Below are 25808 nucleotides of genomic sequence, written 5' to 3' on the forward strand. Positions count from 1 at the left end.
GATAAGACAAAGGGCAACGGCATTAAACTGAAAGAGGGAAGATTTAGATTTAATATAAGGAAGAAATTTTTCACTCAGAGGATGGTGAGGCACTGGAACATGTTGCCCAGAGAAGCTGTGGATGCCCCATCCCTGGAAGTGCTCAAGGCCAGGCTGGATGAGGCTTTGGGCAACCTGGTGTAGTGGAGGGTTTCCCTGCCCATGGCAAAGTGGTTGGAACTGGATGATCTTTGAGGTCCCTTCCAACCCTAACCATTCTGTGATTCTATGATTCTATGATTCTATGATTCTATGATTCTATGATTCTATGATTCTATGAATTTGTAATATAGTTCTAGCAAATGTGGAATGCCCTTTTTGTTTAAGATTCAGTTTTAGGTATAAATGTGTAATAGCACAAACTACTGGTCATAAAATAATTCAATTTACTCTTATTTCAAATAGATTTCATTAACTCTATAATAAAAAGAGGATCCAGTAAATGTTTTCAGACTGAGTAACATTATGGAGTTCTATGGTAACTATTCTAATTGTTTATGTTACAGTTTAATTTAATTGTACCATATTTATCTTGATTATTGTGTTCCTCCATTTTCCCTGTGGCTTTTTCAGCTTTTGTGAATGAGGGTCATTATCTCTTTTGATCTAACACAGACATTAGGGTCAGTGGTGCATACATATATTAAGTGTTCCTGTTACTTTGATTTGATTTGTTTTATTTCATTCAGCTGTACAACAAAATTGGAACTTTCTGTTGTGGCATTATTTAGATATGTCAATAAGCCAGTGCTACAGCTTTTATACATCTTAACTTTGATTCCTTCTAATAATGATAAATTTGAAGAATCAATTGATAATTTCTTTCTCTTTTCTAAAATGATATGATTTCTTTTTGATCTTTCTCTTTATAAAGCAAGAAGAAGATGACAGAATTTCAAGGACACAACTAGGTTTTGAAATAGACATGGAATTTAATTTTAAATATGCATGGCCTAGCTTCATAAGGTATTTTCTGACCTGTAATAATCTGGTAACATCTGAAACAGAAGACAAGCACACCTATGGACTTCACACAGATTATTTTTAAAAAGTGAAATTAAATCCTGTGCTCTATATTAGCAATATTCACATAAAGTCTTGAATATAAATACATAGAAAAATTACAGCAAAAACTTAAATTAGTAAAAATTATGGCGTTTATGAGACTTTGCTCATTACTTGCATGTATGCTTGGTAGAAGGTCATGCATTTTGGTTGATGTCTTGACCATGGATAATTCCTTCCTTTAAATGTACAGATCATCTTTTTCTCTCACTTTCAGTCAGAAAATTTCTCAACCTCAGTATAACTAACATATATTGTTAGGAAACTAAATAATCGCTGAAAGAGTTAGCGCTAAATAATCTGCTGAAAGAGTTTAAAGCTCTGGATTAGTTTTGTTTATTAGTTAAAAGTTTATCAGTTTTGTCCATATCTTTAAGTTGCAAGACATTAGCCAAATCTAGAAAAATTCTAATAATTTATGATATCAAGATCATAAAGATGTTAATAAATATGTTCTGAGCAAATAACGTATTCTACTAATCCAATATATCCTTCTTCTGCTCATACAAACAGATTTTTTAAATCAAATATATTAATTGCTAAAATTATTTATTGCATATTTACCAATAGTAATTATTGGTCTGTAACTTGCTTTCAAACTGGGTTTCCTGCAAGAGTCTAAAATTCAAAATTCAAAGCTTGTTGAGTAACTTGTATTACTGTAAGGCATCTTTCTGCTCTCTGATAGGACGAGAGAAATTTTTTTATAAATGAATTTGCATTTGTAAATTCAAAGCTTATTTGCTACTTATATTCTTTAATATTTTTAGAATCTAATATTTTCAAAGATGTATATACATTTTTATTTAGAATATTTATGTGAAGAAAATATAAGAGAAGCTAGGATGAAGATTAGCTAGTTCACTTAAATGCTAGTATATATTTTTAGAGGAAATAGTTACACCTGCCCAGCTTCTACATGAGGCATTGTTTGCAATAAGTGTGCAAACACTTCAAATGATGAAAGGACAGAATGTTCAATTTTAAAAATATTTCAGACACAGATTACCTGTCTTTGACATTACTTGTTAAGCTATCAATGGTTAAAACACAACTGAAATGCCCCTTTGGTCATTTCCAAAATAGAACAGTTGCTAGACAACTGCCATCAATAATTTGCAACCAAGTCCTTGCTTATACATTTCACAGTATCTTTTTCCAGACATGTAATCTAAGTACAAATATGACATAGATGTATTCCAGACATAAATACATTGTGCCAAAAAAAAAAAAGGTAAATGACACATTTGGAGCCACTATGTAGTATAGAATCACTAGAAAAATGTCAGCTAAAGGTTTTTCAGTCAGGAAGAATACACTCTATTTTCCTTTTCTTTAAGGAACAACATGCTTCCTTATAAAAGTTTGGATTAGGTATAATGTGTATGAAGGAAAAATATTGGGATTACTGTTCATGAATGTTTTAGATTTTATAAAAATTTTCATTATATGAGCTATATCTAGGCTTTTTTACCTTTTCCAGACAAGACAGTCATATACAATATGTAAAAGAATAACGTACAAACAGTAAGATGCAAACATTCATTTATCAGAAAAGATCAAGACACTTCTGGTATTCTCAAGATCTCAGGATTTATTTGTGACATTCTCTTCAATGTTCTAATTTTCTATTCTGTAAAAGAGAAAGATTAAGAAAAAATAGAAAATTTTTACAGCATTCCCAAGTACTAAGAAGATGGAATAATGATACACAACAACCGTTGTGATTAAAAGTGTTTCTACTTTTTTACTTAACGTTCTCAAAGCATCAAACTCTCTGACATTTTCAATTTTGGTACTTAACTGATTACACACAAAGCTCTCAGTATGTTTAAGGGGTGGACACATAACTTTTAGGCCAGCAACTGCTTTCTTTATCACTGTCCCCAAAATGAGCCAAGGTCTCATGCTGGAAGAAAGAAGAATTTACTCCTGCAAATAGCATTCCCAGGGGCAAATATACTCTCTAGCAAGCGGATGAGAAAACTGTAGTTTGGACATTTTTTTCTCTTTTCCTCTGGTGTATTTGATAATGCGAAGAGACGCTGTCTCAAAATGAACGTTGAAGACTATTGAAAGTAATTTGAAGAAAAATATCTGAAATCATATCTGAAATGAACTCCTGCATTTACCTCTTTAAGCTCATTACAGTTTTAAGAATATGGCTGATGTAGAATAAATTGAATTTATGGAATAGTTCTGTATGTGCAGTTCAGTATGGCATTCATATTGTAACAATTTTTTGAAGTTTTAGCAGTCTACAAATGAAAAGCTTTTCAAAATAGTATTCTATGTGAACATTACCTCTTCACTACTGTCCTATTGGCGCCCGCTCATATCTCTTTCAGTGTCATTAATTGTCTATGAAATCTAGCCATACAGTCATCTATTTTAGGAACTGGATTTGATTTCGTATTGTTTTGGCTCATTACTGTAGGAGACAAAAAACTGCATTTTGAGGAATGGGATGGGGAGGAAGAGAGGGGAAAAAGGGAAGTATTTTTCTTCAGCTTTTAATGAATCAGCTGGAGCAGGAACAGTAGTTTAATTCTGTTTTGGAGACGTAGTCTGTCCCTTTTGGTTTTATATTTTGAACTATGCTTTTACGATTATCTTGCATAGTGTGCTGTGTATTTCTTCTCTGTCCCTGTATTTTGCTGTTAAGCCAGTGAGCCAAACTGTGCTTAAGCAGACAAATTTTAAGTATGCGGTTCAATACTTTTTTGGTAGAATCTCAAAGAGCATGAAGGGTCTGTTAGACTGCAGAATGAATAAGATATAATACTGAGTGCAGTCTTACAATATTCAGGACTTAAGGTAAAAATAAATGGGGCAGTGCTATTTACACAGAGTTCACAGACTTGCACAAGCCTTTGTTAAATTTTCTAATAGAGACTTTATAGATACAATAGCAAATGCTTGGAACCAACAGACACACTTTCCTTTTGTTTAGCCAGCTGCAGCTCTCTGCATGAAACAATAAAATAAGGTAAATTATTCTGGAGAACTGAGAATGAGCTATAAAAAATAATTTATAATTTCTTTAAGCTACTATTTAATCTCAATTTTCAAATATTGCATGAGTACCATGTAATTTACAGGACATGAAGTTGTAATTTGTAAATTTCTCCCGTCATCTGAGAAACATTATATTCATCTTTCTAGCCATTGTTTCAGCATAAACAAAAAAGTGGAACAGTTTACTTATTGCTTTACTTGAGAAGAGAATGCCTATAACCTACCATAATATGTGTATTCTTTGGCAAAAAAAATCATGGCACATTCTAATTCCTTTCCATCCATTCACTTATTCATTCATTCATTATTTCTGAAAATATCTTCCTATTCAGTTCATTAAGTTATTTTCTGAATATCAACTATAACCTCAACATCTCATTATCTCCAGTATCTCAGTGTTCAGATCAGAGGTGACTGATATTCCCAGTCAAAATATCGTAAAGGTCAGGCCTTATGGCTGAGAAGCTGAAACTGTTATCTTAACTAATGTTGTCAAAATATAGCTTCTAAAAGTGATTCAAAATTCACCGAAGAACATGCAACTGCTTCCTTAATCAGGTCATAGCTGTAATTTTGACGCAGTTCATATTGTTTTAATAAAGGTTCAACTTTCATCTCCATTGAAACTGTGGCATTCAGACACTTTTTTTTGTTTTTCTAATTGCATCAGTTTACTTTTTATGGTTGTCACACATACCATCAATAAACATTATTTATATGACAAAGCTATACTTTTTAATTTAAAGATATAGAGTAAAGGGAGGGATGTAAATTTACCATGTTTCTGTTACTTCTTTACTGAACTCCAGCTAAAAATTACTATTTTCAAAAATAAATGTTTGTAGTCAGTTACATTTTAGTGACTTTCTGTATAATATCATGGAAAAAATATACTGGATATCCATTCATGAATTTTTTTCAGATCTTGTTTGCATTTTTGCCTTCATTCTGCCCCTCATGCAACTGCTTAGTTTGTGGTGGCTGTTTTGTTTTATTTTCTTCTTCAACAATTTCCCTGGGGATTTTTCTTTGTTGTGATTTTTTTTTTTCATCTTAATCAGTCCTTTTTAGGAAATGTTTACATGTCTTAAAAAACACTAAAATAAATAAGAAAACTCAGACTGTTAAAATCAGGGATTTGCTGAGGATGAACAGTAGTCTAATGTAGATAGCCTGGACAAGTTCCTATGCCATATTTTACACTCTTTCAAATCAGACAATCATTAATCAGTTTTGAAAAAAAACTAGTTCCTATGTCTACATATTGGGTAATAGTCTTAAATAAACTGTCCGTAGGCAAAGAAGAAAATGTGTTTCTTCTGTCAAATTCAGACTGTTCCCAAGGGTTTCTAAGTACCTTTCAGTAGCTCTTAATTTCTATCAGGAATAGCAGATAGTCTCCATTAAGCAGCATTACAGAAGAGAGAATATGACGTACGTAAACATCGACATCTTGTTTTTCACCAAATCTTGTTTTAAACTAAATACAATGAATAATGAAAAAAACCACAACCAAACAAAAAACAACCAATCCAAAACAAAAAAAAAACCCTGCATAGGTTGAAGATATGTTCACATAATTTCTACCCTTTTGTTTGTGTCAAATTCATATTAATTTTAGAGTTTGGAAGATCTCGTTAAATTAGTCATGCTTAGATTTGCACATGTAGGCTTTTAAATTTCAGACTATCAGAAAACAAGCATATGCAATGAATCCAAATATGAAACAAATATTTTGAAAGGTAATTTTCCAATGTATACTTGGATTATATTGCACAACAAGGCAGGACTACTGGTGTAAATACAGATTAACTGTAAAGCACATTTTGTTTATAACACAGTATTCAGTGAAAACGTCTTTTCAGATTTGCTTTGATTACAAAGCATCAACATGATAGATGACATGCAAGTCTGCTAGTAGAGAATACTGCACTACACAGGTTTGATTGACCAAAAGAATCTTAGAAACATTAGTCAGAGTAACTGGGCTTAGAGGTACAAGTCACCTCCATTACTTAATTTGCATTTCTTTTAAAAGATAAACTTTTTCTTTTTAAGAATCGATTTTTAAATCATATCCAAAAAGAGTGATTTTTTTTTTCTATTCGACTACAAATCAAGCAGAGAAAGACTCATTGACCTGTTTAAGACAACTGGTAAATATTTCTTTAATTTATGCCAGCATTTTATATATTTATCAATTATACACATACATTTTTTTCTATACTTTTCTGCATGTAATTGTAGGAAAATATCTATGACATGGGAGTATAGTTTTAAAAACAAATTTAAGATCATTTGCTATAGAACTTTACTATTACAGAAGCTGTCACTCTTAACGTAATTAGACAAATGTCTCCACAAAGACACTGCAATTCAACATGTGGTTATGTAGTACATTTAATATGATTTTTAAAAGTTTTAGCTTAAAAGAAGACATATGCAATAGGTGAAAAACATTCAAAGTATAGCTTAAGAGGCAAATTTTCTTTTTTGAACAATATTTTTCCCTGTAATAGATTGAGGTCTTCTCTGTTTCCACAATATTAGCATTCATTTGATGTAAATTTCCTGGAAAATATTTCAAATGTGAAAATAGATATACTTCCATTTGACAGACATATGCAGTTTTCTAGGGAAATAATTCAATTAAAAAAGCAAGAAAATTTTTATTACTTATTAAAATGGAAACAACAATTTAAGAGATCAGGGAAACTGCCTAAGACAAGGCAGTATGAGAGTATGAGAGAGCTGATTTGGGAACTTCTTTTATAATAATCATGGAACAAGAAGTGCAATGTCACCTGTGCAACCTTAAGAATAAAAAATTAAAAATGAAAAAAAAAGAAAGAAAGAAAAAAGGAAAAAGGATATCTTCATCTTAAATATTTGTTTTATTTGTTTCAGAATTGTGTAGAGATTTTCCAGAACATCTGAAACAAACAGTATTTACCTGAGAGTAATATTAATCACAATCTGCCTTGTAGTAATATCTGTTACGTGGGATCAAAAGACAGGTTGAACAAACAGGGGAGGGGGAGAGAAAATTGGTCCAGCTTTTCAAATATAAATAAAATGTCTCTGGCTCAAAAATAGTTGGAGAATGGGAAAGTACTCCCAGTGGCAGCACCACTCTGTTACTCATTGCTGGACATGTGCTATTGGCTGTTGTTAGAGTCAGCGTAAGTGAACATTTCACTAGATTAACCTTTCACCTGACATTGTACAAATATTCTTGTGTTTTTACTTTCCTCATTATTTGTTCTAAGTTTGCTGAAAAATTGAGTAAAGATAACAGCCTGTACTAAAACAGAAATCTTAGGTAGAAGAGAAGCAAATATGAGAAGGCAAGAGGAGAAGAGCAAAGTCTGTATGCTCAGAGACTAAGATACTAAGACAAAATTCTGGTGATGTTTTTACACTTTATTCTCTGTGATGAAATCAAACGTGCCTTTCAAATACTTTTAGTGTCATTTAGATAAAAATACAAGGACAAGTATATTTGCATCCAGAGGGGAAGAAAATAAAAACAAACCAAAGCAAAATTTTAAAAGAGAGTAACGTGTTTTTCTCTTTCTGCAAATGCTATTTTTACCTTGTAACACAGAGTAAGAGTTAGCATTACGTACTGACAAAGTTTTTTCTTTAAGAAATACACCGTATCTCAGCAACAGCACATGTACTGTGGATTGTTACAGCCACTTTCTCTCTTCTCCCCTTATATTTTTTCTCTTAGAGTAAATAAGCTTTTAGGGCATCATAGAGTGCTCCATTTGACATCTCTGTAGCTCTTTTGTTTCCATTTTCATCCCAAGAGATTTTGAAGTTCTTAATAAAAAAATTGCTGTTTTTACTTGAGAAAAAATAAAATTTTTTCTCTCAATCCCTAAAGATGTTTCATGGATGGACTTCCATTGACACTTTTAATGTTTAGAATCTCCAAAAGAAAAGATGAAAGAAATGAATAACGCAAACACAGTAAACCCCCCAAAACTTGAAAATACAGATATACTTTCTTAATTAAGAAAATATATCATACACTAATAAACATAAAATAAATAAATAATTACTTAGTATTTATACATTGCTACATAAGCATACAATTTTTAAAATGCATAGCATCATCGTTTTGCTACTTTTCTATGTATCTTTGTTAAAAAAATCCACTGCGTAGCACATTGTTTTGCTCTGGATGTTGATGAACAATGAACACTGCTAATTCAGTGCAAGATAAGCTGTTTGGTAAAACTTCAAACATTTGGTTCTTATTTTATTTCTGTTTTCATAATTAACTGAGTGAAAAAAAGCATATTACCTAAAGTAAAACATCAAAGTCAATATGATAGAAGCTGGCAAATAACCGTCAGCTATCAATCTTTATTATATTGTCTTATATTGTATTATATTTTTATATTAATCATTGTATTTTATTATATTATGTTCTATCTATCATGTTATATTTAATAAACTAAGAGACGTTTCAAACACAAAGAATTCACATGATTCTTATGAAGTTTTCTGATCCTGCCATTACATAAATTCCAAAGCATTTTTAAGCCACTAAATGACTAAATTAATATGAACAAATTTAATCTACTTTGAGGTGATTCTAATTTTCACCAATGGCTAGAAAAAAAGTGAAAGCAACACTTTTCATGTTAAAATCATAAAATAAAATAGAATTTATCTGAAATTAAAGTCTGTGGACTCACATGTGACATCAGTTGTCTCTTTAAATAAAGGACCTAAAGCATTAAATAGTATTAGTAAGCATCATAGATTTTTTCAAAAACAGTATTTTTTGTGTTAAAAAAAATGGAGTCCTGGGAGACAAAGAATGATGAGCTGTTAACTGTAACTATATTCCAAATTTTTCACCATAGATACATTTAAATATCAGTAGGCTTCTGGCACAAACAGAAAACATTGTTATTTAGTTGACTCAAAGACATTTTCTTTTCCCCCTTAAGGTCACCATATTGATTCTGGCAAAATACTGTAAATATTAAATCCTACAGTCAATAAGCTTAATACTGACCTAAAAAAGTCAATATATGCTTACTAGCTGCAAAATAGTAACAGAACTTCTCCTGGTATACTCTGTTCTGTACAATAATCTCCACTTAAAAGCAGAACAGTGTTTTTGTTTTAAAGGAGTGGATGTGTCCTTTGCTGGAAAAAAATAGTGGTAAATTTTTTCAAAACATTGAAATTATCAGTGTCCTCTACCTGTGAGCACATTTCTGCAAGTGGTATTGTGAAAAAACGAGATGAACAGCAGCATTCCAACCAAGTTGGATGTTTTAAACAATCTCTTTTGAAGAAGTGGTCACAGAATACTTACAAAAATGTAATATGCCAGAACTAAGGACAAAAACTCTCAAAGAGGTCTGAAACATAAAGCTCTAATCTTGCTGAAGATAAAAAACTCAAGCAACAGTAACCATTTGCTGCCATTTGTCCTTTAAAGGTGAAAAACGAACAAAAGAGACAAGCAGCAAGGCTTACCAGAGTGCAGTGCCAAGCTCTGTTGGAAAATGTAATGTAGAATTGTAGCAAAAATGCATTTAAACAGCCTAAGAATAAACCAATAGATTTAATATATAAAAAGCTGAGATTCAGAAAGGACTTCAAGATGGCTTAAGGTAGTAATGACTTCAACACAAGCTCTCAATGCAGTCTCAGTAATTTGCACTTTTCATCAAAACGTAATTTCAAACAAAAGTATTTGCTTTAGGGCTTGAACTGTGTATCTAGGAAGAATTTTATTTTATTTATTTCACTGGACAGTTAAATAAAGGAGTTGTTTAGTTTAGTGGTCTGATTCTGCCCATTTCTCTCTAGAATCATTCAGAACTGGACGAGGATGTGTGATAAGATAGGAAAGTTACCAATGTTACCAAAGATTCTGGTCTTTTGATGACTAAATGTATATATGATTGTGTGTTGCCAATATAGAGTATATCTTTGAATCTCACTGTTTTACCACAGTATGGTGTGGAAAGACATTTTTCTCAATCAGTTTTGTTGAATGAGTTCTGTCAACAGCAATGTCATGGACATTCCAAGGCCTCAGTTAACGAACTGCTCATTCAGAACTGTACATTTAGTTAGGTACTTCTTATGAAGGCTGATGTGTCATTTTCCCTTTTGTTCTGACAAAAGGAAAAAAATGTATAGTGATTCTATAGCTTATAAAGTTCAGATGTTCCACCATATGGGTATCACAGCATGTTCATTGTTCATAGGTGATAAAACCTATTTGCTACAAAATTGTCTCCATAGAAGATTAATTTCTTTCAATAAGTGTTTACAAAATTGTTATGCGGGACAAATCGTTTGTAGTGAATAGTTCACTGAATGTAGCCAAGTTGTAATTATTCAGAAAAAAAGTGGGGAGAACATCTAAAGTAAGGGGATGCCAAAAGCCAAATGTATTTTGAAAATTGTACATTCAGTGGGAAATAGGTATTTTTTTCACATTGACACTGACATTGAAATTATTAGCTTATAAACATCATGTGATAAGCTGAATGATGGGTTTTACATACTCAGATCATTTGTACATGCGCTGTATGACTACTGATTTGAAGTATCTTAATTTTAGTTTCTAAACTGAAGAATAACATAATAATAATATAATATTATAATGTAATAATACCTGTAGAGATCATCCAGTCCAACCACCCTGCTTAAAGCAGGGAAATCTAGAGAATGTTCCTCAGGACCATGTCCAGTCAGGTTTTGAGGATCACCAAGGATGGAGCCTTAACAGTCTCTCTGGGCAGTCTTTTTCTATATTTGATCACTCTCACAGTAAAAAAAAAAAAAAAAAAAAAAAAAAAAAATTTGTTTTGTTTGAGTGAGGTTTTGGGTTATGTTTTATTTTGTTGGTTTTTCTTGGTTTGTTTTTTAAATATTTAAATGGAAATTCTTGTATTTCAGTAGAAATTGAAAAAAAAACAACCTGTGTCCATTGCTTTTTTTCCCTGTCACTGGGTCACACTGAGACTCCATCTTTCTTACTCCCTACCACCAAATATTTTTACATTTTTATAAGACCTCTCTGTGCTCTCTTCTTCAGACTGAACAGTCCCAGCTCTCACAGCATTTCCTCATTTGACAGATGCTTCAGTTCCCTAATAATGTTTGTGGCCCACGGCCCCTTGCTATACTTGCTCCAGCACATCTATGTGTCTCTTGTATTAGAGGAACCCAGTACTGAGCTCAGCACTCCAGATATATTTTGCTGGTGCTGATTAGAGGAGGAGGATCACCTGCATACACTTACTGGACAACTATCTTCCTGATGCAGCTGTAGGCTGGTGGCTTTTTTTTTGCTACAAGGGCACATTGCTCTGTCATGTCCAGCTTATTGTCCATCAGAACTTCCATGCTGCTTTCCAACTGGTGGGTCACCAGCCTCTCTTAAAGCGTGAAGTGATCAAATCCCAGGTGTAGGACTTCACATTTCCCTTTGCTGAACTTGATGAGATTCCTGTTATGTAGGAACAGATATAGTGCCAAACATAATAAAATCCCAGAACAGTCAAAGCAAATTTTACAAAACAGTGAATTCACTCACTCTCTGCAACATTTCAAAACTACTAAGTGTACTGTCCATTGTTTTCATGTAAACCAAATGTAATAACCATTATTTACTCTCCTAGAGAAAGATGGCATAAATATTAACCAGAAACTACCATGATTATTTATAGAATTTTTATTGTTGTTTTTCATAATTAAAAGTTACAGTAGGATCAATTTGAACTGTGATATAATGCTGAAATTAGATGTAATTTTAAATCTATATGTGAAATGCATTAATGCAAATATTTATTATAATATTCATCAGCATTTAAAAATTAATTGTATTTTAAAACTAGTTATAGTTTGAGGTTTCTTTTGGTTTTGGTTGGTTTTGTTTACGGATATAGAAATTACTGCATCCTTAGCATTATAAAGAGACTGAGTGCCAAAGCTGTGTTCCTCCTTCTCATAGAAAGATAAGATGATATTCTCACTATGTAAAATTCTATACAATTAATTAGTTTTACTTTCCTGGCACTTAATTCTATGAACAAGTAAGGAAAGCTGACTTCCAATTCCTTTCATCCTTCTTGCTCACAGACTTTAAGAGATGAAACTAAAGCTTCCTGAGTAAATAAGGACAGTTTCAGGAGTGTTCCCTTTCTGTTCTGTTTCTAGGAGCCATTGTAATATAGAATAACAGGATTCAGAATAAGATACTTCAACAGAATATCTAATTCCTACTCCCCCTGTAAGGTAAATTCAAAATACTGATACTTGACATTCCAGATAATTCCTGCAGTACAATATGGCGCTCACAGTTAGCTTTTCATTCCCAGTCTGCTAGCAGAATTTATGCGGCAAGCATAATTGTGGAATCCTAATAGCACTTCCATACTTATAAAATTCTAAGTAAAAAGGAGCTTAGCATAAAGGACAACTGTCTGTACTTCTGTTTACTGCACTGAGTAATAAAAGCATAATCAAACAATAAACACGGAACAGTAACAGCCTGGCAAAGTGCTACTTTAGAACGCATATGTAGAAGTAAAATGATAGCTTTTCCTTTTTCAGGTATTTACAGTACTATCACAGTTGCATTCTTTATAAACTTTGGCTTTTTTCTATTGCTGGCTCCATCTTCTTGAGTGTATTAGACTTCCCAGAAAGCTTGATCTATTAACAGAAATCATCATCAGCTGCTTACTGAGCTTACAGAGCTCACATTTCAATCTGTAAGTATGGCATGCTTGCTGCAAAAAGCTCTCGAGTAATCCTTGTGCTGAAATTCAAAATGAAAAAAAAAAAAGATATCTGCTTGTAGACTTGCTATGTACATTGTGCTAAAAGTATTTATTACCTTATTTACAGCAATACATTAATCCATTTACACTGATCAAACTATGTAAACTAAATCCCTTAAGAAAGACTGCTATAGATGACTCTATAATTATTCCCCAAAGAAGTCATAGTGGTGCCTTAATTTTTCCCAGCCTTTTTACTCCTCTGGTCTTATTTCATATGGAGAACAGTGACACTTGGTATTCTTTATTTACATTTCTTTTCTATGAACATTTAGTATAGAATAAATAAGCATGTCAGTATTTAAATTATATCAGTGTCTTTTCAAATAATAATACAAGTGATTGATCAGGACAAGCAATAGAGAGAATTTTGGGAGGCAGGCAGCAGACTTTTAATAAAATAAATATTTGAAAAAATATGTTTCTTTTAAATAAGGATTAAAAGAGAGTCCAGCATAATCTGTGAAGAAACTTCTATGGACATAAGATAGAGAAGAATATAAAGATCAAAGAACATTATTATAGATAGCAAAGAATGCTAACATAGGTTGAAGTGTATTTTTAATTACTAATGTCTCAAAAGAGGTGATTAATTTACTCTAGACCGAATATTTTAAACATAGCATCCTGACTATATTATACTGAACTTGCTCAGGTACCTGCTGAAACACTGCTTATCTCCTGAATTCAAAGTGTCCATTCAGTGTGAAATTAAACAGCTGTAATGAAAAAATGTTTAATTTTTTGTCTCTAAATACATTGCTTAACGTATAGGGATCTACCTGTTCACGCATGGCATATTCAGATCTTCCAAACCCACAGTATAAAAGTGCAAAACAGTACATAGCACAATTTATTTAAGTTTTGTAAGTATTCTTATTCTCAATTTTAGAGACCTCAACAACCATAGTATGATCATGCTACTTTATCCATTTTTTGCAGTGCAGGAAATTAACATATCATCAATCCATATTAAATTCTGATACGCATACTAATGATTTCATTTTACTTTATTCATTGACAAGGAAGAAAACAGACAAGTACTGATAGACAAAAAACAGTAGAAACTGGAAAAGTGGATCACTGCAAGAGTGGTCTTAGTTTTCCAGGTGTCACAAAGCATTTTCCAAAACAGATATCATTTTGTTCTTAACTCTCAAGCAAAACTGACCTTGAGTTTAAATGCATAAAAGAAGTTTAAATGAAAGCAGAAGAAAAAGATGCAGTTAAGTTTTTCCTACTTCCCCTCTCAGTGAAGCTCCATAGCTTATGTCTTTGTCATATGAAACATAAGAGACAAATGTATATCACTTCTTAGCTCTCATGCATTTTAAATATTCTTTTTAAATATGGCTTGAAAGAATCCCATGATATATGCGTAGTAGGAACATCAGGAAGTGACACAACTTCTACACTTTCAATTGTATCCTAAAAGGACTTGAATCAACCTTTTTCAGCCACAAATGGATCTACAGCACCTGTGTTTAACAGTGACAGGACCAGAGGCAATGGGCAAAAACAGAAACACATTCCATCTGAATGTAAGGAAACACTTTTTTACTGTGAGGGTGACTGAGCACTGGCATAGGTTACCCAGAAACGACATGGAGCCCCTCTGGAGATATTCAAAGACACCTGGACATGGTACTGGGTAATCCGCTCCAGGTGGCCCTCCTTGAGCAGGCATATTGGACCAGATGACCTCCAGAGGTCCCTTCCAACCTCAGCCATTCTGTGGTTCTGTGATTCTGTGATTCTGTAACCTTAGGAGACTCGTGGGAATAAACTTGATCTTCTCAGTCACCATAATGGACACTGATGATCTGGATATTTTAATTCTAAAAAAATTTTTAAAATGATGTGCTTTGCAATCACAAGTATATTTCTGCATCTGAATCCATATACAAATTACAGTAGGACATGCTAGAGCATGAAATCACCATGCATGAGCTGTTCCGTGCTAACTGGCTATACGACTTTATGATAAATTTGAGATAGCCTATTATCTTTCACTGAGTAATCTCCTTTGAATTTGTCTTAGGCTTGTACTAGGTATACAGGCAGTTATAGCAAAGGGGCTGAAATGAATTAACTTGTTAGACTTGAGAACCTGATTGCTTGTCTATGTTTTTGGGTCACGTGGTGGGACTTTTATAGCAGGGGAGAGGCTGCAAAGAGAGCCCCTGTAAGGAGATATGAGAAGCTTTCCTGGTTCCAAAACCAGTAGGAACAGTCTCTGGACAGGACCGAGCCAATCAGTGCCTCTGTGAATGCCATATTTAAGATGGGGATAAAGGAATCAGGCTAGACCTGTAGCAATGAGAGGGGGCAGGTAGGGGGCTGGCCCTCATGGCTTCCCAAGTGAGTGGCTGCCTACACTGGGCCGCTGCCCAACTGGAGATGGCCACTGCGGCTTGGCTTGGAGAGCTCCGAAGCACCCCACTCCTGGAGTGCCCCCTGGGTGGAGTTCATCCTGGGACTGCTGAGGTATGTTGGGTTGATCAGGCCCAGTGGGGCTGCAGCAGAGACAATATTGAGATGTGACAGAAACAACTACACACACAACAGGTCAGTGAAGATGGACGGCGAGGAGCTGCGTCAGAACTGAGATTCCCCTGAAGCTCATGGCAGGCTGTTCCTCTGCAGCCCATGACAGAAACGGTGAAGCAGAGATCTACCTGAAGCCTGTGGAGGACCCCACACTGGAGCAGAGATGCCTGCATCTAAAGGAGCTCTTAGAGGACTGTCTTCTTGGGAAGGACTTCCCACGCTGCTGGAGATTGATGGTGAAACAGAGATGCATGTGCAGTCCGTGAGAAGGGAATCTACGCCGGAGCAGGTGGCTGCACCCGAAGAAGCTGTGACTCTGTAGGAAAATCCTGTGCAGGAGCAATCTGATGGATAAGGATTGTGTCCTTCAGGAAGGGCTCACAATAGAGAAATTCGTGGACTATTTCCTGTGAGGATATGCCCCACATTGGAGCAGGGGAAGAGTGTAAGGAGTCCTCCCCCTTTAAGGAAGTAGTGGAAGAAATAACATGTGACAAACTGACCTGCAAACTTCCCCCATTCCCCATCCCCCTGCGTCACTGGGAAGAAGGGAGGAGTGAGGGGAAGGTATTTTTAAGGTCTAGCTTTCTTTCTTGTTATCCTCTCTGAAGTAACTCTTAATGAATTAAATTGGTTTGTCCCCAAGCCGAGTCTGTTTTGCCAGAGGCCATGGTCAGTGGCTGATCCCTCCCTGTTCTTGTCTTGACCCTCAGTCCTTTTGTTAGATTTTTCTCCTCTCCCTCAGCAGACAGGAGGAGTGAGTGAGTTACTCACAGTAGCTTAGCTACTGACCAGGCTGAACCACAACAGTCTAAAACCAGTTTGTGGGTCCTAAAAGGACTTTCTCAAAGATGAAGTCAGGAACATACATAATAAATTTATGCAGTGATAGAGCTGGTTAAGACTGCAATAGCCTTTTGTAATACAGACAGACTTACATTTTTATTCCGTGAATGTATATGGACTCCAAGGGAACGTTAAAATAAAAGACAATACCTCTGAAGAGTTAGGTCATTTGAAGATAAAAGCTAAAACCCACACAGGTGCCTTCCGTCACGACTACACGTGAGCACAGATTTAGTTGGCCAAACACACAAGTAGCTCTGGTGTGGAGGTTAGATGTGCGTATTCACATAGTGGCATGCCAAACTCATCTGTCCTTATGAGCAGAGAACACAGAAGGAAAACGGCAACACTGGAAAGTGCAATGTCTACATTTTTCTGAAGCCATTTGGACCTGTTAAAATAGGGTATGTCACAGAATGAGAAAGATCAAAATAAAAGTTACTGTTTCAGACATATTTGTTCGGTAACAGCTTATAGTATTAACTGAAAAATTAAAGGAAATTCCAGAGCAGAGAATTATATTTAGAATATTCTTCTTATGGATGAGAAAAATCAGTAGAGGAGTTAGGCCACATTAGGTAAAAGCTTTTTAGCAAAACTTGATACAATTTCTGAAAGATAATATATCTGTGATTAATATTTTTAAAGTGTCAATGAATTGCATAAGTTCTCAGAAAAACATGGCCAAGGATGAGCTCTGTTCCAAACTGAAACTAGATATAACTTAAAAAATTCTAACAGAAAATCTTAGGAAATATATTAGAGATTGACATATTTTATACACCAATTTTCAAAACTGTTCACACTGCGTATTATCTTCCTTGGTTTTACTTTTATTTGTTTTAATTTCTGCTACATATGTAAAAGTAGAAGTAATCTCAAACCAAAAAGTGATTTTTTCCTCATAGTATTGATCCCCCTTTCATATTTTAAGTTTCCTTTTATTGCTATTTTAGAACATCTAATCAAAATGCACATGTGACTGTACTAAACATCTGGTTTAAAAAAAATGGTTTTTCTATTTAAAATTTTGTCGAAACGTCCCCAGACACTTCCAGGTTAACGTTTAAGAACACAAACTCTGCTATTAAAATTATAATCAAATTAACTAAACAAAGATAAGCCAGAAATTTGTATAAATCTGTCCTGCATAAGGCAGAACTGTCCCCAATAGACAATCTTCCTGTTTATCAGATGCTCATACGAATACATTAGTGCTAATAAATACTATTTTTCAATTCTAAGAATTGGAAGGAACATACTAATAAAAAGTTGTTTGTTTGTTTTAACCAGCATACAAATTTAGTTTTCTGTTAGCTTAGTGGCAAGAAGAGAATAGAGAAGTTACATAAAATGAATACAATAATGCACAGCTGGAAATGAATGTTGGGAAGGTATAGTTAACCCTGGTTACCTATTGGAATGATTTTGCAGAAAATTGACTGCTTCATCCAAATGATATGAGTGCTTCTTATTCATTGCTGAAATCCTTTGGACTGGCTCCATTTGCTGGATATTGTCCTAGTTGGGTTTCTCAGGGCCCAGATTAACTGAATACAGTTATTAGATATTTATTTCTTTCTTTCTTCATAAAACTTTGTATTGGTACTGAGGCCTGTACTCTAAATCAATGTAGGACTAATACAACAGCTAAGGAAAACAAGACAAGGCTTTCAGAGATTCTAACAGTGCCTGTGTTGTAACTAGAAAATATTACAGCTGGAATTTTAAAAGAGGACAAAATTATTTTAGTATTCCAAAGAACTTTCAGTATTTGATATTTACCTCTATGGAGCTTTTCAAGCATTTCCAAATTGATTCCTATGGCTTGATTCCAGTCTGATATATTGATTTAAAAGACTACACTCATGCCCTCACATATAAATCCTATCGGTTTCAGGAGATCATGTGTTCACTTCGGTATCTGCGAAATAAGCATTCAAATAAAATAAACTCATTTTCTTAGATTATAATCTTAACAGTTTAATATGCAGTGTATGGAATCAGATTATTTTTATTTGGAGAAATAAACATATCTTTTCTGTTCTGCTAACATCTGATTTGTCTGAGGAGCTCCAGGCAAACAGGTTAATTTTTCAGCTAAAGGCTGAAGAAATTTCATACAGAATTAATACACACAACTAGATGTCATAATGAAAGACTTTTTTATTTTTCTGATTTTGATTAATTTATTTTTTTTTTTAATTCTAATTTTTTCAATACTACAAAGTTAAGATAGCAACACATTAAAGGGAGAAATTCTTCAGCTAAACAGTCACTACTCATTTAGATGAATCTGAGACAGGTTGAGTTTATGAAAGCTAACGCTGTGGAGTTTTCCTTTCTTTTTTCTTCTTTTCTTTTCTTGTAAGGGAAGTTATGGTTTTTGCATCTCTGAAAGCATGTAAAGTTAGAGAAAGCTGGCTAACACTAAATCCACTTTACCAGATAAAGGTGGTAGCTTCTTAGCGTACTTTATACACTTAGTTCTTATGACTTCTTTTGGTTTTCTTTTGAGATTTTACAAATAAGTCAGTGAAAGCAAAACCTTTTAATAGAATTATACTACAGTAACTTCAGCATGCAAAAAAATAGAGTATTCTGAACACTTCTACAACCTGTATTTGTGAAGCTTTTATGGTATAAATAAGAATCAATAAATAACAAGTCTTAGACTAGGTACAGGGATACCACTACTGATAGCGAGTACTTCTGAGTCTACTGCTGAGACCTCTTTTTATTTAGTTTTGCTTCTTTTTACTACTTTACTTCACTTTTTTGCAATACTTTGACCTCCTGACAGGACTTCAAGTTATCACATATAATTTGCCTAAAATGACACTAAGAAGATGGAATTTCTGATAAGTGTTTTCACAGGTGTCGTGGTTTAGGCTGATCCAGCAACTAAACTCCACTCAGCCGCTTGCTCACTCCTCCCCTCAGTGAAGTGGAGAGGAGGAAAATGTAACAAAACGGCTGAGGGTCGAGACAAGAACAGAGGGATCACCCACCAACCATGGTCCCGGGCAAAACAGACTCAGTTTGGGAATAAAGCAAAACAATTTATTAACAGTTACTTGAAAGGATAAAGAGAAACAAAACCAGTTACTTGAGAGTATAAAAAAGAAACAAAGCCAGATCTTAAAAACAACAACTTGCCCCCCCACCCACCCCCATCTTTTCCTTTTCTTCTCCGCTCTACCTCCTCCCCCAGTGGTGCAGGGGGACAGGGAATGGGGGAGTGCAGATCAGTTCATCTCATGTTGTTGCTGCTGCTCCTTTTCTTAAAGGAGGAGAAGTCCTTACACCCTTTTCCCTTGCTCCAGTGGATCCCCTACTCACAAGGAAAATCCACAGACTTCTTCAGCGTGAGTCCTACCCACAGGATGCAATCCTTCCCCATTGGATTGCTCCAGTGTGGGCTTTTACCACAGTCATGGATTCTTAGGGAGTTGCTGCTCCAGCAGGGGTCGTCCCACGGACTTTAAATGTGTCTCTACCTTGTCGTGCGTCCCATGCTTCACAACCGTCCTCAGGCTCAGGCATCTCTTCTCCAACTGGGAGCGGGACAGTGCCCTCCTCCTCTCCTCACTGCCAGGCAAAGCACCTTTTCTGGTTCCTTTGTCCCAGCTTAAATAGGGCAATTCACAGAGGCGCCGATTGGCTCAACCTCGAGGGGGATGGGAGTCCGATCTGGTGGCCAGAACTGGGTCTGATCCGGTTCTGAAACCAGGGAAGTCACAGGGAGCAAATCCCCTCTCCTGCCACCAGAACCCCTTTACATCAATCCATTGCGACAGGGTATTATTGTATCAGCACTGAAGAATCACCTACAGGAACTTGGAAGTACAGGCATTATACTTACTTATGCAGGAGTTTTTTGGAGTAAGTAACCAGGTTTTAATTATACTCCATAACACTGAAAATACTACACCATTTATGTCCTGCTTTCAGTGGGCATCTCAGACATACATTCTTGCATTCTAGCTGTCTACACAGTGAAGAGCTTTATTTTATTGACCTAAACTTGGCCATGATACTTCAAAGTCTTCAACCCTTTTATACAGCAAGAAACTTTTATACAGTGATACAGAAAAACAAGAAAAGTGAAAGAATAAAAAGAAAGTAGAATCACTGAGGTTTAACTTCATAGAAGAATGGCATAGAAAATGGGTTTGTTCTGACTTTCCATCAAGAACAATTAATCTACCAGACCCGTAGTTAATCTACAAAGAGGCAACAGGAACAGTGTAACTAAGTGATGCATTAGATCAGTTTCACAAATTATATTCAGTCTAATAGTAGGGAGCAAATTATTTTTCTCTTGCTCAAATGAAAAGGTATAGGCACGTCAAAGGAACAGAGGCTATCTGAAACAATGATCAAAGACTATCTCAGAGATTATCAAGGAATGGAACTGATTTTATTGTGTTATTTAATTCATAAAGTGTGGAAAAGAATTACATGTGTATTTTTTCCAGATTAACTCCATCAGTAAATCGTATTAGAAATTTGAAGATAAGCAACAAATAAAGCTGCTGCTGAAGGTTTTTGTGTTGAAGGTTTGTTGAGGCATTGAATGTAAAATAATTTGTTCTTCTCTTCCTATGACAACTGATATATCTTCAGAGTGGAGGGGAGGAGGGAGAATATTTGACTACTTATTTTTAGAAAGGCTGCTATGACATATTTCCCCTTCTTTTGCAGCTATGATTCATGGTCTCCAGGTTCATGACACAGTACTGCCTGCATATCACACTTATAAAAGGATAAGCTGTAAAAAAGAGTTTCCATCCAAGCTGCTAGTAACAGTACAATGTCTTCATCTACTAGTATATTAGTCAGTTATGATGAAACAATGACTTTAACTCACTCTTTCAGTGATTGTTCTATGTAATGATAACCTTCCAAATGGTTTCATGTCTTTTGGGTATGTAGAAAGATTCTGCACACTTCAAGTCTAAAAAAACCACTCAAACCAACCACTGATCTGATTCTGATATATTATTTTCCTCTTGACTCTTTGTTATCTGGAAGTAGTATGTATGAAATACTGAATTAGATAGTGTCAAGGTTTACACAGAAGAATATCTAGTGGCCCTGAACTGAAATATAGATTTTCTTTCCTCGAAGTTAAGTAAGTCATATAAAAGAGAATTTTCTATGAGCTATTGACAATAAGCAAAGCAACAAGCATATTCTAGCTTTCCTAACCCACAACAATTGCATCTCCTATTTTACTTTCTGATATGGCCATGAAGCAAACGAACAAATGGAAAGCCTTTTTAGCTGGGCATACTGTAATCTAGAAAACTACTGAATCTGATACACATTGATCTCATTTTCTATTTCTTGTTCACAAGAATCTAAAGTTTTTATTAGTTTCTAAACACTTAGTTTTCTACTTGAATTCAGAAATTAATTTTTAAAAAAGTAACTATCAGATTTGACTGACTAGTTTTTGTATTTGTTGTTTTTTGTGTTTTTTTTTCTCCCATTCCACACAAGTATCAAGATTTGTAAAAATTACTGTTCTGCATCAGAATTAAAACTAATTAGCATGTAGATGGAACATTCATGAAGAGGTGAGATTAACATTTATGTTCAGGTTTTGTTCAGGTTTATATTCAGTCTTATTCACAGGCTGTTGTTTATTCTAGGACAATTTATTTTCTGTTTGCTTGTTTGGTGCTCTTCTTCCTAAATATTCACTGGACAAGGAATGTGAGTTTAAGATTTCAAGGGCTATAAATGCTCTACGGGCTGTACAGAAATCACAGTCTCAGCAAATATGTAGCTATTTATACAATGAGAAACTGCTCTCAAAGACAAAGCCAGAGATTTTCTCAGAGATTGTCCACTCATATAGATGAAATCATTTATTTAGATCATGTTAGCAGGGGAATTCTCTAATCAGTGAGTAATATTAAGAAGATGAATAGAAATATTACTGGCCAAGGTGGTTAATGAAATACAGCATTGCTTAGTGTTAATTTTCAGTGTTGCTGAAGTATGTGCAACAGAATTACCTCCAACCACAGATTAAGGCTCCGTTACTTCTTATTTTTCTCTAGCTCTAGTGAGACTACTTACATGTCCGGAAGTTGCGGCCAAAATTTAAGGTGAAAATTACCACAGACATAAGACACTAAGTGATAAAGATTTGAATAGCTATGGCTAGGTGAAGGTCATTAAGTCAGCTAATTTCTATTGAGGTACGTAAATTCCTGTTAAAATTCACCTGTTTTAAAGATGCTAAGCCATGTTTCTGTGTTTGATCTGCCTATGGGTATCAAAACTGCCTAACAGTTTAAACATTAGGATCTCATTTCAGTAGGAATTAACCACCTAATTTGCTTGGGGAATCTGTTTTGAAAAAGCAATGATTCACAAATAAATTCAGTTTCACTGGAATAAAGGGCTTTAAAGTTACCTTCTGATTTTAAGAAATTGATAGAAAGCTTTATTCAAAAGTCAAGTCTAAATTTTTTACAAGGTCTATCGGAAGGAATGTGATATAAAGAAAGGTTATGGACTAGACTTAATTTGATGAGCTGAAAGTGGCTTGTGTTGCCCATCATTTTTTATAATACTCTTAATGTTTTGACATTACTGAAATATACTCTCCTATCATTTTTGCAATAGAATATGACAACTAAACAATGCCTTTGCTCTGTATTTTCCTAATGTTTACATTAATTTTTATTTATCACATTTTAAATGCTTACCGAGTTCTGATTTGAAAAAATAAATGCAATTCGACTTGATGCATCCAAAATCCACTGAAAACTTAAATAAAAACACATCTCTACCTTGATAATCCTCATATAAATGTTTGTCTCAGGACAGGCATGGTAGAATCTAAACTGTCTTTGACCTGCATCCCGAAAAAAGAACAAAAAGTTGCTAGTCACAAGAAATACAGGGCTTAGTGGAGAAAAATCCTGTGTGATAATATCCACCCATCTGGTTAAAGGCTTAGGAAAAGATTAATAGTTATACTACAAATTAATATGTGAATATAATAATGTAATTTTATACCATTTTCATCTTAATTGAAAAGGTGTAATGGGAGAGACGGATGTGGTTAGAAATGTGCAAGTAATGAAGTACCTCAAATTGTGAACACATGGGTAATTAAAGGGAAACTAATCTCAATCAAAATAATACTGGGCGTTTGCTAATCAAATGATAACGTTAATCTTGCTATCCAAGAAAGTAATTTTCTATTCCAGGAACTTTGCAGTTTATGGTGAATCTTCTTATGTTTATTGCTGTGGACTTTAACTGGGAAAGGTTGTTTCAGGGACTGTTCAAGATGCAGACTGACACATTCTAAAGATCCATAACTCACAGGATTGCATTTAACTTTATTAAAATTATGTTTAGATTTTCTACTTAGATTTCCTAGAAAATGTAATGCTTTTTGCATTTACTGTTGTGTTTACGTATTGTATTTACCATTTACCATTGTACACATTGGAAAAGTTCCATTAAATTTATGTAACAACATATAAGAATATTTTCCATGGTTAAATCTTGTAAAATCACTTTCACTTTACGCGAATGATACTTTTTGCATATACAGTAAAGAGGGAAGAACAAGATGCCACAATGTGTTTCTTTTTCTTAAAGTTCAGTTTCCTTTTACACCTGAGCAACCCCCAGGATCAGGTGTTATCACTCAGCAGAAAAGTAGTGAAAATTGGACTGGATCTAGGAAGATGTGACATTCCTTCATATGAAAATAAAATTGCCAATAAGCCCAGTATGCATCACTCCTAATTAGATGACACATGTCAGACCTCAAAGTCAGACTGCTAAGCCTGGTATGAAGGCTTCTTGAGTTCCAAATGTATTAAGAAGCTAAGAGGGAGTCTTCTTGAAGAAGGAGAGGCAAGCACTTCTGATCTAATCTTCATAATCTCCATAATCTGATTTCAGAAGCCCAGAATTATTGCTTTGTCTGTGCTAAACAAGCTCAGATGATGAATTTTGTCCTTTGTACTTCTGAATACAAGCCATCAAAACATGTACAGTAACATATGTATTCTGTCCAATGCATACTATGGAATAGGGGGGGAAAAAATCCTGAAAAACCCAAACAACCCCGTCAATTATATTTTACAATCATATTTCAAATTATGCTATAATTCTTAATCAAGAAAATATGGAGCTAAAGTGAAATAACTAGATGGGAAACTTTATATAGTTCTGATACAAATCTCTTTATCTATCTATTTCCAAATTCATCAATGCTTAATCCACCTGTCATTGGAAGTGTATGCTTTGCCAAGTGTTGCGCTACAGTATTTCATATTAAAATTCTCATTAATTTTCCCGGCTGCTGGAAAATACGTTAAATAAACATCTTTTTTCTTTTAGTTGTCTTAGAGATGATTCCGTGTAGCTTCCAGTCTTACCAATTTTTACTGAGCATAAAGTGCATTGCAGGAAACTAGGCAAGCAGCATAATTGGTAGTCACAGAGATGAAAGAAAAATCTTATCAAATGAGTAGGCTGATGTAGTATCTAGGTAAGATTCACATTAGGAAACGAAATAAAAATCCACTGTTGTAAACTGTTTAGATTTCTAATTTTGCTTTAATGAAAACCATTTTCACACTGTAATTCAATTTGTCTGACATTAATAAGAAGCTGCAAACACAACTAATGAAAATGGTTCTCATTAATAGGTAGGCAGCTGGATTTTCTCCATAAATATTTCAACAGAGAAGTCAATCCATAATATTATTGATTGAACATGAAATAAAAAGTGTCTATTTTTCACTTACTGAGTGCACAAGAACTGATGTTCTTCTAATGGGAACTGCACATCCAGCAAGAAACAAATTATATTCATGTGGCCTCTTGCTGTGGTGGCTTCAGATCTCACAGGCCAAGTAGTGTGTCAGGCCAAATATGAACCTGTAGAGGAAAACAAAAGATGAAGAATCAAACGGCTTCAGGTACTTATGCTGGTAGTTCAGCAGTTGAATTTTTTCCCTCCGGTAAGCTGTGAACTTGAATCCCATCATGATTCAAGGGGTCATTCGGCAGCTGGAAATAGTGTGTTCCGAAGTCTTAGTATAATGTTCCTTAAAAGACCATAGCAATTTTAAAGGAAAGTAGTTGTTTTTAACTGTGATATCTAGGCGAATGTCTCATAACAAAAATTCTTGGATACATATTGACTTGCTTTCTGAAAACAATTAAATACCATTGTTCAACGATATGTAAGAGGGTGTAAAAAAATCACAAAATCGTAGAATCATTTGCTGGGTTATCTAGTCTCGTATCCTGTTCAAAACAAAGTCAACACTGAAATGATGAGATTAGTGTAACTGGGTTTTGAAAACCTTTAAGCATGGAGATGGTAAAGTTTATCTTGGAGAGCTGCTTCAATGCTTAATTTTACTTGGAATGAGGAATTTTCTCTTTGTATCTCATTCAGTC

The sequence above is a fragment of the Tauraco erythrolophus genome, chromosome 5 (genome assembly GCF_009769465.1).
Source record: "Tauraco erythrolophus isolate bTauEry1 chromosome 5, bTauEry1.pri, whole genome shotgun sequence".
NCBI lineage: Eukaryota > Metazoa > Chordata > Aves > Musophagiformes > Musophagidae > Tauraco > Tauraco erythrolophus.